General features: G+C 38.5%; 1 long non-coding RNA gene across 5 annotated transcripts; it reads left to right on the forward strand.

Moving 5' to 3' along the window:
* The first annotated feature begins 998 nt into the window (after positions 1-998).
* Positions 999-8,718, forward strand: LOC120439787. Of its 5 annotated transcripts, XR_005612764.1 has the most exons (5): positions 999-1,053; positions 3,864-3,961; positions 5,768-5,818; positions 8,518-8,570; positions 8,652-8,718. It is a non-coding gene; the product is annotated as an uncharacterized LOC120439787 (long non-coding RNA). The 5 variants fall into 5 exon arrangements; XR_005612766.1 differs by lacking the exon at positions 3,864-3,961 and having other exon boundaries at positions 1,029-1,053; XR_005612765.1 differs by lacking the exons at positions 999-1,053; positions 3,864-3,961 and adding an exon at positions 5,600-5,687.
* Positions 8,719-15,514: the final 6,796 nt, after the last annotated feature.

A 15,514-nucleotide genomic window follows, 5' to 3' on the forward strand; every position in this document is an offset into this window, starting at 1 on the left:
GAACAGAACCATCAAACTCAAATATAAATTGTATCCCTCAAAACTGAAATAAAGCTGATCTTTCTCTGTTCTCACACACTCAGGATCTGAGTTCTTCTCTTACATTTTTTTCAGTATTACAGTACACTACAGTACTTTAATCCATAGTTACTGATTAATGAGGAGTTACTGAAGTACAAGCTTTTTAAAAAAAAAAAAAAAATGTTACTGTCTTTACAGATGTGGCAAGAGACTGAAAACATGCTGCTGTTTGCACATATTTAACCCTTTAAGACCTACCATAGAACCAAGTCCGCAAGAGCTTATATTATATTTTTACATGCTGTAGTGCCAATTTTGGGAGCATTTCAAGTTGATATACATCAATACAACCATTACAGCCCAAATTTTAATAATATGTATGCATTAAGTGCATAGTAATTACATAAATTGCAAAAAAGTGCAATAAACTACAAAAAAATTTAAAATCGTTTTTGTTTTTTTAACATATATTTCTAGTTAGAGAAATTTAAGAGGCTTATCCCTCAAAACTGTAAATACAAAAAAGTTGCACAAACTAGTTTCCCACCACAGGAAATTTATTTGAAGTGTCTTCATAGTTTTACTTTTGAAATACACCAATTTTTATATACTGCAGGAAAAACGAAAATAAATATTATAGTGCAAATTTGCAAAAAAGCAGCATATGCATCAAAATAAACCATTTCCAGCAGTGCAATTTGAGTTCTAAGCATCCCAGAAACGACACAGAAAGTCATAAAGTCAAAGATAACTTTTAAAAACACCAGTATAGGCTCTGAGGCCCTGACAGTAAAAAAAAAACTACATTTCCGCGAAATGACGTCACTTCCGGTTTCGGTCAGGTAATGGCGGACATGCGAAAGTTCGCGCTGACGTCTATTCCAACGTAGGAAGTGTTATGAACAGCTGATCGGATCGGCAAAGCGTGTTTCTGGAGTATTATGTTTTTGTTGCTGCAAGCGCTTTTATGCAGTTTTGCAAAGCTATATGTGGAAGAAAACCGTGACCTAGGACAAGCTGATGGCATAAGATGTAAGTACAACTTATCCGGTTTCATATGCAAAAAAAAATTATTGCGCTAGCTTACGTGGTTGCAGTGATACAGGGATTTAAAAATAGATACGCATAAATTAGAAGGGGCGCTACGCTCGGCTCTAAAGGGTTAATATTCAGCTCTGCACAGGAGCTGAAGCAGGGTGCAACCTGTTGCTTTTACAGTATAATACTTGTCATAAAAGTACAGTAACAGTAATTAGTGACTGAGTAGCCGGGCGTTTCTCTTGATTTCTTTAGTCAGGGTAAATTCATTCACCTGCACAGATTAGCTAAACGAACCCCGACAGCCGAGTGCTCATTTTAGCTAGCTAGGTCTCAGGACCTAGCTAAGGACGGTAGTTACGGATTAGCTTACAAACACGTTTAATTTACCGAAAAAGTGCAGCGGGGCCTCGGGTCCTTCTGTCGGGTAGTCCAGTTTACTGAAGAGCACCTCAGGCTGTCAGGTTAAAACAGTCCGTCGTGTTTTCGTAACGTAAACGTTCTCAGAGCCTATGCTCTATCTGCTATTCCCGAACAGAGATACGCAAGTTTCTCCGTGACTGCAGCTGCCAGCTGTTATGATGACGTTTCACCCCAATTTAACATCATATGGGAGAGGAGACCCCTTGGACATCAATCAGCATGATGAGAACTATTGAAAACAAAAGAAAGAATCTTTGGAAAAAAATTACCTGAGGAGAATAAATTTATTTTAGTCTGACACCAGTCCCATCCGATAACATGGAGGAGGCGGGGTTTATGACCTATACTGCAGCCAGACACCAGGGGGCGATAGAGACGTTTTGGCTTCCTTTTTGGGGAGCTGTCGCGTCGTCCATGTTTTTTACAGTCATTGCTCCGAACGGATTCAGCCAGAGGCGCGTGCACCGGTTGCTAAGCAACGCTTCCGTTTTTACCCGAAGTGGGCGGAGCTAAGTTCAAAGACATCAAGTACGTCACTGACTTAAAAGGATTTCAGTTTAAAACCGAGGGTATAAATACCCCCCTGTACCAATGGATTTTCGAAAGCCAGCTTTAACAAAGGGACAACAAATTGTCAGCACATAAATACACATTAATCTTTTTACAATGGGCAGTAAAAAAATTAAGGACAATCCAGAAAGAAAAAGCTCCAAGAAAAAGTACACTAGCACAAAAACAGAGGCCCCAGAGAAAACAGAGGCAGCTCATGAATTTGAATGTTGGTCGAGACTTCCAACACAGTTGTCATGGAAGAACTAAACTATGCGCCTTATTTCTTTTCACAGAAAAAACGTTTTGCAATAACTCTCGAAGTCACATAACAATGCACAACGTGGGTAATTTAACACTCAATATCACTAATGGTATGATTGATGTCAGGAATAATCAGTTTGACTTGATTAATAACCGGCAATTCCCTTTCATACGAAATCACGAAACAATAACTGACAAGCCCAGAACTGCAATAGACAATAAAGACTGTGACTCCACGCAAAGCAGCACTGAAAATTTAGAGGATCAGGAAGAACACGAAAAAGACTGTGAAAATTTAGAGGATCAGGAAGAACACGAAAAAGACTGTGAAAATTTAAAGGATCAGGAAGAACACGAAAAAGACTGTGAAAATTTAGAGGATCAGGAAGAACACGAAAAAGACTGTGAAAATTTAAAGGATCAGGAAGAACACGAAAAAGACTGTGAAAATTTAGAGGATCAGGAAGAACACGAAAAAGACTGTGAAAATTTAGAGGATCAGGAAGAACACGAAAAAGACTGTGACTCCACGCAAAGCACCTCTGAAAACTCAGAGGTGCTTTCTGTGGAGGAAGAACACGAAAAAAAAACTGTGACTCCACGCAGCGCCTCTGAACACTCCGAGGATGAGGAAAATACAGATTTTCATTGGAAATCTGTTTGGAACAACTGGTTGAAAAGTTTGTAAAAAAAATCAGGCATAGTCATCAGTCCGGAAAGGATTTTTGCCATCTACAACAGGCTTACCAACAAAATTTGGGCTGAAATAAGGGTGACATTGATAAAATCCCTTAAAGAAGTTAAAAACTTCCACAAGGTCATTTTCAAAGCCCTGTGTAAAGGTGGAAAGATCCAGAATTAATTCTGGAAATCATGGAATCAGATATCCCAAGATTCGACGATAAAATTGTTGACATTTTCATAGAGGAGGCAGCCAAACTATCGAAGAAACCAGGTTGCATACGTCGTTTTTCTCATTTATAGGCCGACTGTTTTGTTGCACCAGGAGACAAAACAAGGTTGATGTAATGTAGAAGAAACATCATGATATCGACTGAAAATGTTTCCAGAAAACAAATTGTAGACTTTAAATTGGCTAGTTTTAAAATTATAATGGCTCTTTTTAATTGATGGACTTTTGGGAACCCATTCACCAGTCATGACAGATGGCTGTCCCCTCACTGAGCCTGGTTCTGCCGGAAGTTTCTCCCTCTTAAAGGGAGTTTTTCTTCCCCACTGTCGCCTAGTGCTTGCTCAGAGGGGTTTGTCTGTTTGGGTTTCCTTTTAATAACTTTAAAAAAGTTAACATCAATAAAAGCCTTCAAATTTTACACTCTGATTTCTGTTTGTTTTCATTGTCTGTAAGTTGAATAAATACACGTGTTATTTGTTATTTAGTTCAAACTGTGGGTAGAAAATGCAGAGACAATGCTGTACCGTCATGTGACCACAACATAAAGTTATACTGTAATGGCATTAGAAAGGTTGGAACTTTAAAGATAACGTATAGGCTATAAAATTATTATTATTAAAATTATTGTATTCTCTCTGTCTCTTTCTGTATCCAGTGCACAGTGATACCAAGGAAACCCTTCATCTTTTGGTCCAACCAAATGTCCACAGTGACTGAAACACGATCAGCCTCACTCAACTGAGTTTTTAACAGGTTCTCTGTTTTTGATGTAACTGTTCTGAGACATACTGGGCTGTATTTGCTCTTGTTTTCCACAACAGACAGGAGCAGGTTGCAACCAATAATCAAGTCACTTAATAATGCATTTGTGATGGCTTTCTGCTGTGGACAATTCATGCTGTACTGCCCGGCACAAGTGTCCAGAAACCGAAATGGAAGGCTGTTGGTATCTTTTGAATTAGTTAAATGTCACAACAAAAGAGAGAAAGCACTGTCTATTTTTGATCACTTTCATCATATAGTACATGTACACTAAGTTTATTCTGTCTTTAATTAATAAGAAAACTCCAGACGATTCCATTCTGAGCTTAAGAAGCTTCTGCTAGGTTAGTAGAGTCCATTTGAGTAAATTGGTGGCACACCTGTGGATGCATATAAGGCACCCCAAGATAAATCGTATGAAAAAGCTTCTAGAAAACAAATTGTAGACTTTAAATTGGCTAGTTTTAAAATTAAAGAGACCGAGAGGATACAGCTGAAATTCAAACTGCTGGCCTTTGACCACTTCAAAAGATTACACACTGGTTACAGAATCTGTGAGAAATTTGAAGCTATATGTGACGAATACAACATCAAAGATAAACTAGATTATATTATTAGCAACACTTCTGCCAATATGTGGAAAGCATTCAATGTCTGCTTCCCAACTGAACAATGTGAGGAACATAAATGTTTTCTGTTATTTGCATTCCCATCAGTGTAAGAGACTCAGCAGCAGATTAGAATCAAGTAAAAATAACATTTAGATATTTCATAATTCAAATTAAACAAAAGGTCCATGTCAGACTTTTCAAAACGAAACCATGCCCATGCTACAAAGCGTAGCACCTCGTTTAGGTGGAGATTAATGAATAAATTATTAACTGAGTGAACGTGGATTGATATTGTACATTCAGCTATTAGGTGATGATAATACACCAGAGGTGGCCCACCCAATCTAACACTATATCTGAAACTACGACAGGCAGGAAGTCATTCATGCCTGCTTAAATACTTTGAGTTTATCATCTAAATGTTACAGCAAAATGGTATGTTCAACTACTGTGCTGTCTAACTCGAAGAAATCTGCTTGTATCATGATGAGTCAGGACTGAATGTTTTGGGCTGCAGAACTATTTTCTCACGAAAGGCTTCAAAGGATGAAGGTAAGGTTATTCTTTGAGGTTTTCTAGGATTACCGTTGAGGGCTATTTGAAAAGGTCAGGTCCTTTAGATGAACCATTTCATACTATGATGACGACGCGGATCGCCCGTGCATGGGGCTGCACAGCGCTAACTGCGTTGACGCCGTGCAGCCCTCGCGCGGGCGATCCGTGATTAACTTCGCTAACGGAGATTTGCTGATGCAGTTATGGTGTTAACGTCATTTTAACGAGATTAACGCTGACAGCACTAGAAAAACCAAAAAAACCAAAACACATTTACATCACTTCAGTGTGATACGTACCAATTACAAAGTTATTTTATTTTCTTAAAGTTTCTCTTAATATTATATAGAAAATGTCATGGTTCTCAAGATCTGGAGAGGTCGTGGTGTGTGTTTTTCGTCTTCGCTCTCCCACCAGGGCGGAACTGGACCTTGATTCCCGCCTCTGAACCCGCCCTGAACACACACCTGTGGCTCATTCACACTGATCCTGGCAGACTACTTAAGATGGCAAGAGAGGCTGCTTCCTCGCTGATTGTCACACTGCCTAGCGTCAGTGTAGCCTAGCCTTTCAAAGTATTCCTTGTGATCCCCTAGAGTTTCCTCCTAACATTGTTTTTCTCTGTGTACAGGCCTTCTAGATTCCCTGCCATCTGGAGTTCTGTGGATGTGTGTGAGTGAGCGTGAGTATTTTGGAGTGGACATTCAGAGTGAGTTGTGGATTAAGTTGAAGAGGAGCGTGTGTACCCCCGCCTTGGACCTTCCTTCGGACCCCCTCCACTCCCTGGAACTCTGTGTTATCGGTCTCACTGTATATATGTATATATTCTCACTTGGTGCCACATCGTAAATGAACCTTCACCTTCTCTCTAAACTTCAGAGTCCTGCGAGTGAGTCCTCTGCCTAATAATCTGTGACACAAAATGTGTGATATGTTCTCATTTCCAAGCATGAGTTCTTAATAGAATCTAATTTACAGTATCTCCAGATCTGAATAAATTCTAATATTTCTAAAATCCACAGGTTTTAAGATTAGGCCTAAAATTCACCCCATGTTTTTCCTTTACTAAGAGAGAGCAAATCTGATTTTCATCAACATGATCAAATATTGTAGATTAGAATATTAGTTCACCTATTCTTACAGAGGAGAAGAAAATTAGAATTTAGTATTAAAATGCACAGAATCCTGATATGCCTTCAGCCAATTATTGATACTAGCTAGAATTTACAATCTCTGGCTGATGTCTGCAGGAGTAAGCACACACCCACCTGTGATGTGCTAAAGAAGATTTCACGACTTCTGAAAAATGCATGTACTTTTAACATACTATCAAATATTGCAGATTATTATGTTAGAGACTCAATGAAAGCAGAAGAAAACATGGAGGCAGAAAAATCATTGATTGCACAGACTGTGAAACATTTTATAATACATATATATTTAAAAAGGGGACTTTTTCATTCTAACATTTCCAGAAAAAAATGGGATGGTATTAAACATGCATGCAGCTTTCATGCTGTAAAAAACGCAGATGATTTAAATCTACCTGAAAGCCACGAACATGTGGTTTGACAGTCAGACCCACCCGTGCTCATATTACTGACATCTTTGTTTTTGAAACCAAAATGGCAGAAATCCTCATTTTCAGGCTTCAGAATGATACTTCAGAAATGGGGGATGTAACAGTAGATACAGCCATTTTTATGGTGTCTTGGCTAAAACACAATATTGCTGTCAGATCCATTATTGGTCAATAGATGGCAGCATTGACAATATCTGTGATTAAAGGAGCATTAGGAGTTAGCAAGGCTCTCCACTTTCTGTCAAAAGTTGCACTGTGAAATCTGGGGTTGTTTACATTGAAAGCAGCGCTGAAGACTAGAGTTGAATTCATGATGGCTGCTGTTTGGTGGCATGGACCAGCCAAACATCTGGGGGAGTTGGGGAATGTCAAATGTGATTTATGCAAATAGAGGGTCTGATTGTACATTTTCATAAAGTTTATCTCCACGTGCTAGTTGTAGTGAGCTGGGGCTGTCCCTCTGCCTGAAACTTCATCACAAAAAGGTGGACTGTAAGTAAAACCACAATACAGAGTTCTTGTTTTAAATTATAGGCACTACATTTCATCAAATACAATCAACTTCCCAGATCAGATCAATTCTGTTTAATAATAGGAGATACTTAGGCGTGGGGCGCCCTAATCACATGCCATGGATGTGAACTCCTCCAAAACCTGCCGTCTCTTTTTAAAACAATCCTTTATCTAAATATGGAAGAAATCGGACAAAATTCAGTGAGTACAATGGACCCAAAACTGAACATGAATTTAATTTGTTATGTTCTAGTAACCTTCCAAAACACTGACCTGTTTGTAGGTCAGTCCCATCATTCCTACCAAGTCGATCAACGCCAATAATTAACCATGGTGGTGAAAAACTAATGACATGGCCTCCTTGTTCACCTGATCTGAACCCCATTGAGAACCTGTGGTCCATCATCAAATGTGAGATTTACAAGGAGGGAAAACAGTACACCTCTCTGAACAGTGTCTGGGAGGCTGTGGTTGCTGCTGCACGCAATGTTGATGGTGAACAGATCAAAACACTGACAGGATCCATGGATGGCAGGCTTTTGAGTGTCCTTGCAATGAAAGGTGGCTATATTGGTCGCTGATTTGTTTTTGTTTTGTTTTGAATGTCAGAAATGTATATTTGTGAATGTGGAGATGTTATATTGGTTTCACTGGTAAAAATAAATAATTGAAATGGGTATATATTTGTTTTTGTTAAGTTGCCTAATAATTATGCACAGTAATAGTCACCTGCACACACAGATATCCCCCTAAAATAGCTAAAACTAAAAACAAACTAAAACTACTTCCAAAACATTCAGCTTTGCTATTAATGAGTTTTTGGGTTCATTGAGAAAATGGTTGTTGTTCAATAATAAAATTATTCCTCAAAAATACAACTTGCCTAATAATTCTGCACTCCTGTATATTACAGACAGACCTGTTTTTTCTTAAAACATCTGTGTAAAGAGTGTGGTTCCCATTTCACAAATTACAGCATTACCCTGTCAACAGAAACTCAGCATTTCCCTTGTGCATTTCAAAATAAAAGCCCTAAAGCTTTTCTGTGTCCAGAAACTTTCTCAACACGTTTGTAGGAAATTAATAGTGTAGCACTAGATGCTTGCAATTTTATTTTTGTTTTTATTGTGTTGTTCACCAGCAGTGTGTTTTCTACTTAACTGACCCATTTGGTTTAAGGCTCCTCACTTACTGTTAACTGGAAAGAAACAGTTTAAGTGTTTGTCTCGTTTTAGGTTATATTAAACGTACCCTCTTATTAATGTTGCTCTTTCTTGCTCTTACAGCCAGTAGTAAAGTTGCAGAACAACAGAGGAAACAACAAATACTCATACACCAGGTAAGATCTTTGGATTTGTAAAATGATAATGAATCCACAAAGTTCATAGATGCTTACTTTTTCTTGCTCTACTGTGACCAGCAACTCTGACGATAACCTGCTGAAGAACATTGAACTGTTTGACAAACTCGTCCTGCGATTTAATGGCGCGTCCTGTTTGTCAAAGACGTGCTGGGGATGAGATCTGCTGCTGGTCTTTTTATGGCGAAGGCCGCAAGATTGCTGAAGTGTGCTGCACTTCCATTGTCTATGCTACAGAGAAGAAGCAGACCAAAGTAAGCATTGTTTAATAAATATTAAAGCATTTGTTCAACATTTTGAGAAATACACTTACACTGGTAATGATGGCAGCCTTTTAATTAACCTACAGTAAATCCAAAAGAAAACCCTCCCACTGGAGTCATTTATTGAGCTTTCTACATTAAGAGGCAGGAAGCATGTGGCTAATTGAAAGTGATGTGCAATTATGATTTTAAACTTATTCCTGTACCAGTATTGGGCTTATGCCCTGAACATATACTTATTACAAATAAGCACATTTTCAGGTTGCTGTACACAGCAAATAAATATTCAGCGACCTTTCCCTTTCCCAAACACCTGTGCTTCTAGGTTGAGTTTCCCGAAGCCCGAATATTCAAAGAAACCCTCAATATCCTCATCTATGAGAACAACAGAGGATCTGGACCAGGAGGCTTGCACCTTTTAGATTCAAGAGGCTCCGGTTCATCGCTGGGAACTGGTCAGTCAGAGGAAGAGGGTGCCGTGGGAGGGATAGACGAGTCTGACGGATCACGTAAGGAGACACATAATGCATGATGAAAGAGGCCACGGTCAGCAAACTGTGTATAAGGACTAATAATGTGAAAACAAGGCAGGGGAAAGGGACTTAAAAAATCCCAACATAGTTTTTTTTTTGTTTGTTGTTTTTTGTTTTTGAATGCTAAGGGAATGAAAAACACGTCTTCGATGACAGCAATAGTTTGGTACGTAATTTCATTAAATGTCCTCAGACTTTTCAGAAATGTTGGTTGATGACTGATTTGTAAATTAGGTCTGAGTGTGTGTGGAAAGGAAAATGCATCTGTTTACATGAAAACAATGTGTGTACAGTCTTTAGATGGGAAATACTGGTAGTGATACTGGCATTGACATTACTTTTCAGAGGTTAATGAACCTCCTGCAAGCTACTGAATGGTCCTCAAAACCCAACGTCCACACATCTTTATCTTAGAGCAGACAACCTAATGTCCATGTGGGTTTTAATGACACGCACAGGCAGCCTTTTCTGTGTGTGACTTGTAGGAAACACTGTGTCAGGTTATGCAGGCTGTGAAACTTTATTCCCCTTTCTCTTCTGGGTGAGATGCTGCGAACATTGATGGACAGAGGATAGTGAAGTTGAGCCTAGATATTGCAACACTGGAATAAAACACAGTAGCCATTTTTTTTTCCCGGGGGGCCCGGGGGGTCTTTGTGAATGATGAGCAGCTCAGTTTTCTTTATTTATGTTATTACAGCTGTTGCTTCAAGATGTTTTTATTAATTTATGAACCTAATTTATTGTTTGGTATTTAACTTTTGTATTGAGTCTTTGTGTTCACTCGTGCTTAAAGGAGTTTTAATTTCAGAAAAGGTACGTTGCACTCTCTCTGCACTCAAAATTTGAATTTACCCTGTAAATGAATAAATTGTAAGCTTACATTTCAGTTTAATTTTTCAAGAGGAACCGAAACCATTTCTTGGATTTTGCATTTTGTTCTGAGCCATAGACTTTCACTTCTTCTCTGTCTTAAACTAAACTACAGAATTTTTTTTTTTTTTTTTTTTGGGGGGTTGTTTTGTTTTATGTTGTTTTTTCTTTGGCCATATGATGATGACAAAAGTGGTGTGTGTACTGGGTTGTATTTTTAGTTCTCTCAGGAGAGGATTTTCTTTCTAATCTTCACTAGTGTGTAACCCTAATCACTCTGAATACTGGAAAAATCTGAATGAGAGCAATATGTATCTGAGATCCTTTATAAAATAACCTTGAATATGCACTAATGTAATTTCTGTCCAATAGTTGTCATGGAAATATTTTGAATAAATGACTGAAATCTAGCTTGGACTGTTTTGGGGTTTTTGGTTTTTCCCCTTTATTTCTATTATACTTTACAAAACAGACGGCCTTACAATTTTTGGTGATGTGCTTTTTCTTTCTGCAATATTACATAAAACCTACCATGCTGAAATTAATTAAACATAGGGGAAGTATGTGCAAAAGCAGAACCCATTAGATTCGGAGTGAATTGCTTTCTCTCACTTGGGCAATGGCCTCAGCAATGACCACTACCCTTCTAGCCTTGGGTGGGTGGTCATCATCTTCTTTGGGCTGCTCACTTCCAGTGTCACATACTCATGTCCCCTCTTTATGTCCTCCTTTACTACATCTCTGGAACATCTCTAAGGTTTTCTATTTCTAGTTTAAAAAACACCAGTACAGTCTGACTGGTCATTACTGTATTGAAAACACTGCAAAAACAGCTCCAGTCAACTCTCATATAAAGACATAAAATTAAAAAGGGGAAAAAATCTTTTAGATAATTTTAATTTATAAAAGCAAATAATAATGAATTATCTTATTATCTAGTACCTTCTATTGCTAAGTATTTGGGATATATTATTCTAATATATATATATTAGAATAAAGTGAAATTATAATGGAAAGTTCAAGTTTTATTAACTATTAGCAGCCCCCAGTATTTAGTATTATCCTTCCCAACAATGTGCAAACAGCTCCACGCATAGACAAGAAAAGAGAGCGATAACTAACACAAAAAAAACAGAAAAATCTAACTGAATAAAAACTGAAAGACATGATTCAACAAAATTGGTTACATATACATTTCATATTGCCAGGGTATTATTTATATAATATATTCAGTCAACAAAGTAAGGATTGTATACCTTATTACAGCTGTTTTGTTTTTTATATTACATTAAGATAGCACTGTAGCTCATTCATCACATATAGTGTGTGGAAAGGGTCTCCAGTTTCAAGTTTCTGGGTGTGAACATAGACACAGACCTCCAATGGAGCTCTAACATCTCTGCGGTTTTAAAGAAGGCCCAACAGCGTCTCCACTTTCTGAGAATCCTCAGAAAAATGGACCTGAAGAAGGAGCTGCTGACCATCTTCTACCACTGCTCCATTGAAAGTGTGCTGACATATTGCATCGGCGTGTGGTTCTCCAGCTGCACCACAGCACACAGAAAGGCACTCCAGAGGGTCATCAATATGGCCCAAAAAATCATTGGACATCCTCTTCCCTCCCTGAAGGACCTGTACAGCACTCGCTGTCTCAAGAGGGCCGCAGCATCCTACGGGATTGTACACACCCAGGACACCGGGTGTTTAAGCTGCTGCCGTCTGGCAGGAGGTTCAGGCTGCTGAGGTCCCGAACAAATAGACTAAAGGACAGCTTTTACAACAAGGCAATAGCCCTAATCAATGCAAATAGCTGACCTGACTGGCTACCTGCCTGGACTTTTGGGAGGGAGGTAACAATGGTAAAAACAGTAACAATAATAATATTTATATTTATAACAAAGTTAAATAATAATTAATGTGCAATAATAACAGTGTGCAATACAATACACTTATTCTTTTGTATTACTAAGTTATTATACTGTGTTGTGTTGTTTGTGTTGCGTTGTGATGTGTCGTATCGTGTCGTGTTGTGTTATATGTAGTGCCAATGTAGGACAGTTTTCCAATTTCATTGTACTATTGTACTATGTATGACTGTGCAATGACAATAAAGAGTTATCTTATATAGGAAACAAGGATAAGGATAAGTTCTGTTGACCCACTGAAAGAGGCATCATTTAAGAAACACCAGGAAGACTGAAGCTCATCGCATTGATCAAGCAGGACTCATGATCTTCACCAGCAGCTCCCTCACAGGGAAATCTTCAGCACTCCTCCGAAGGCCCGATCCAGGAGATGGATAAACCCAGCAGTTCATGAACACTGTGATGGAGACCTTAGGTTTGTGTAATGTTATAAATACTCGGATACTCCCCAGAGGCTCCGGACTTTTATATAAAGATATTATATTCAGTCCTGTAGAAAGTTATATATTTAAAAACATATGATCCTCTCTGGTTACTGTGGTATGAATAACTCTGAATCATTTTATGGTAAATAACACACTATCTGCAAAAAACTGTGAAAGAATTCCAGATCATAAGTTTGTAGTTCAACATACAAGTGACGACCTTTGACCTTCATCAGGTTTTATTTAATTGTGTTAGAGAAAATCTCATATGCTCTTCATGCAGCTGAGTACATCAAGTGTTTAAAACAGAAGCTGTGCAGGTCTGAGATCAGCAGCTTTGTGAAACACCAAACTGTGGTCCTGTTAATGCTGATATATAGTGACACAGTTACATGGGTGATTACTCCTTTTTTGTCTTTATCAATAAAACAGCTGCAGCTTTCACTACAGCACATGTGGTACTTTAACCTTTGTACTGTTTTCATCAGTTCATTTTTCAGTTAACATGTTGGATGATCTGTCTGCTGTCACTGGGTGGTGCTGAGGTCTGAATCTGAGGGCAGCTCCTGTAATCACAAAGAGAACAGAACCATCAAACTCAAATATAAATTGTATCCCTCAAAACTGAAATAAAGCTGATCTTTCTCTGTTCTCACACACTCAGGATCTGAGTTCTTCTTACATTTTTTCAGTATTACAGTACACTACAGTACTTTAATCCATAGTTACTGATTAATGAGGAGTTACTGAAGTACAAGCTTTTAAAAAAAAAAAAAAAATGTTACTGTCTTTACAGATGTGGCAAGAGACTGAAAACATGCTGCTGTTTGCACATATTTAACCCTTTAAGACCTACCATAGAACCAAGTCCATAAGAGCTTATATTATATTTTTACATGCTGTAGTGCCAATTTTGGGAGCATTTCAAGTTGATATACATCAATACAACCATTACAGCCCAAATTTTAATAATATGTATGCATTAAGTGCATAGTAATTACATAAATTGCAAAAAAGTGCAATAAACTACAAAAAAATTTAAAATCGTTTTTGTTTTTTTAACATATATTTCTAGTTAGAGAAATTTAAGAGGCTTATCCCTCAAAACTGTAAATACAAAAAGTTGCACAAACTAGTTTCCCACCACAGGAAATTTATTTGAAGTGTCTTCATAGTTTTACTTTTGAAATACACCAATTTTTATATACTGCAGGAAAACGAAAATAAATATTATAGTGCAAATTTGCAAAAAAGCAGCATATGCATCAAAATAAACCATTTCCAGCAGTGCAATTTGAGTTCTAAGCATCCCAGAAACGACACAGAAAGTCATAAAGTCAAAGATAACTTTTAAAAACACCAGTATAGGCTCTGAGGCCCTGACAGTAAAAAAAACTACATTTCCATGAAATGACGTCACTTCCGGTTTCGGTCAGGTAATGGCGGACATGCGAAAGTTCGCGCTGGACGTCTATTCCAACGTAGGAAGTGTTATGAACAGCTGATCGGATCGGCAAAGCGTGTTTCTGGAGTATTATGTTTTTGTTGCTGCAAGCGCTTTTTATGCAGTTTTTGCAAAGCTATATGTGGAAGAAAACCGTGACCTAGGACAAGCTGATGGCATAAGATGTAAGTACAACTTATCCGGTTTCATATGCAAAAAAAATTATTGCGCTAGCTTACGTGGTTGCAGTGATACAGGGATTTAAAAATAGATACGCAAATTGTAGCGGGGGCGCTACGCTCGGCTCTAAAGGGTTAATATTCAGCTCTGCACAGGAGCTGAAGCAGGGTGCAGCCTGTTGCTTTTACAGTATAATACTTGTCATAAAAGTACAGTAACAGTAATTAGTGACTGAGTAGCCCGGGGCGTTTCTCTTGATTTCTTTAGTCAGGGTAAATTCATTCACCTGCACAGATTAGCTAAACGAACCCCGACAGCCGAGTGCTCATTTTAGCTAGCTAGGTCTCAGGACCTAGCTAAGGACGGTAGTTACGGATTAGCTTACAAACACGTTTAATTTACCGAAAAAGTGCAGCGGGGCCTCGGGTCCTTCTGTCGGGTAGTCCAGTTTACTGAAGAGCACCTCAGGCTGTCAGGTTAAAACAGTCCGTCGTGTTTTCGTAACGTAAACGTTCTCAGAGCCTATGCTCTATCTGCTATTCCCGAACAGAGATACGCAAGTTTCTCCGTGACTGCAGCTGCCAGCTGTTATGATGACGTTTCACCCCAATTTAACATCATATGGGAGAGGAGACCCCTTGGACATCAATCAGCATGATGAGAACTATTGAAAACAAAAGAAAGAATCTTTGGAAAAAAATTACCTGAGGAGAATAAATTTATTTTAGTCTGACACCAGTCCCATCCGATAACATGGAGGAGGCGGGGTTTATGACCTATACTGCAGCCAGACACCAGGGGCGATAGAGACGTTTTGGCTTCCTTTTGGGGAGCTGTCGCGTCGTCCATGTTTTTACAGTCATTGCTCGAACGGATTCAGCCAGAGGCGCGTGCACCGGTTGCTAAGCAACGCTTCCGTTTTACCCGAAGTGGGCGGAGCTAAGTTCAAAGACATCAAGTACGTCACTGACTTAAAAGGATTTCAGTTTAAAACCGAGGGTATAAATACCCCCTGTACCAATGGATTTTCGAAAGCCAGCTTTAACAAAGGGACAACAAATTGTCAGCACATAAATACACATTAATCTTTTACAATGGGCAGTAAAAAATTAAGGACAATCCAGAAAGAAAAAGCTCCAAGAAAAAGTACACTAGCACAAAAACAGAGGCCCCAGAGAAAACAGAGGCAGCTCATGAATTTGAATGTTGGTCGCAGACTTCCAACACAGTTGTCATGGAAGAACTAAACTATGCGCCTTATTTCTTTTCACAGAAAAAAA

The sequence above is a fragment of the Oreochromis aureus genome, linkage group 4, assembly GCF_013358895.1.
Source record: "Oreochromis aureus strain Israel breed Guangdong linkage group 4, ZZ_aureus, whole genome shotgun sequence".
NCBI classification, from domain to species: domain Eukaryota; kingdom Metazoa; phylum Chordata; class Actinopteri; order Cichliformes; family Cichlidae; genus Oreochromis; species Oreochromis aureus.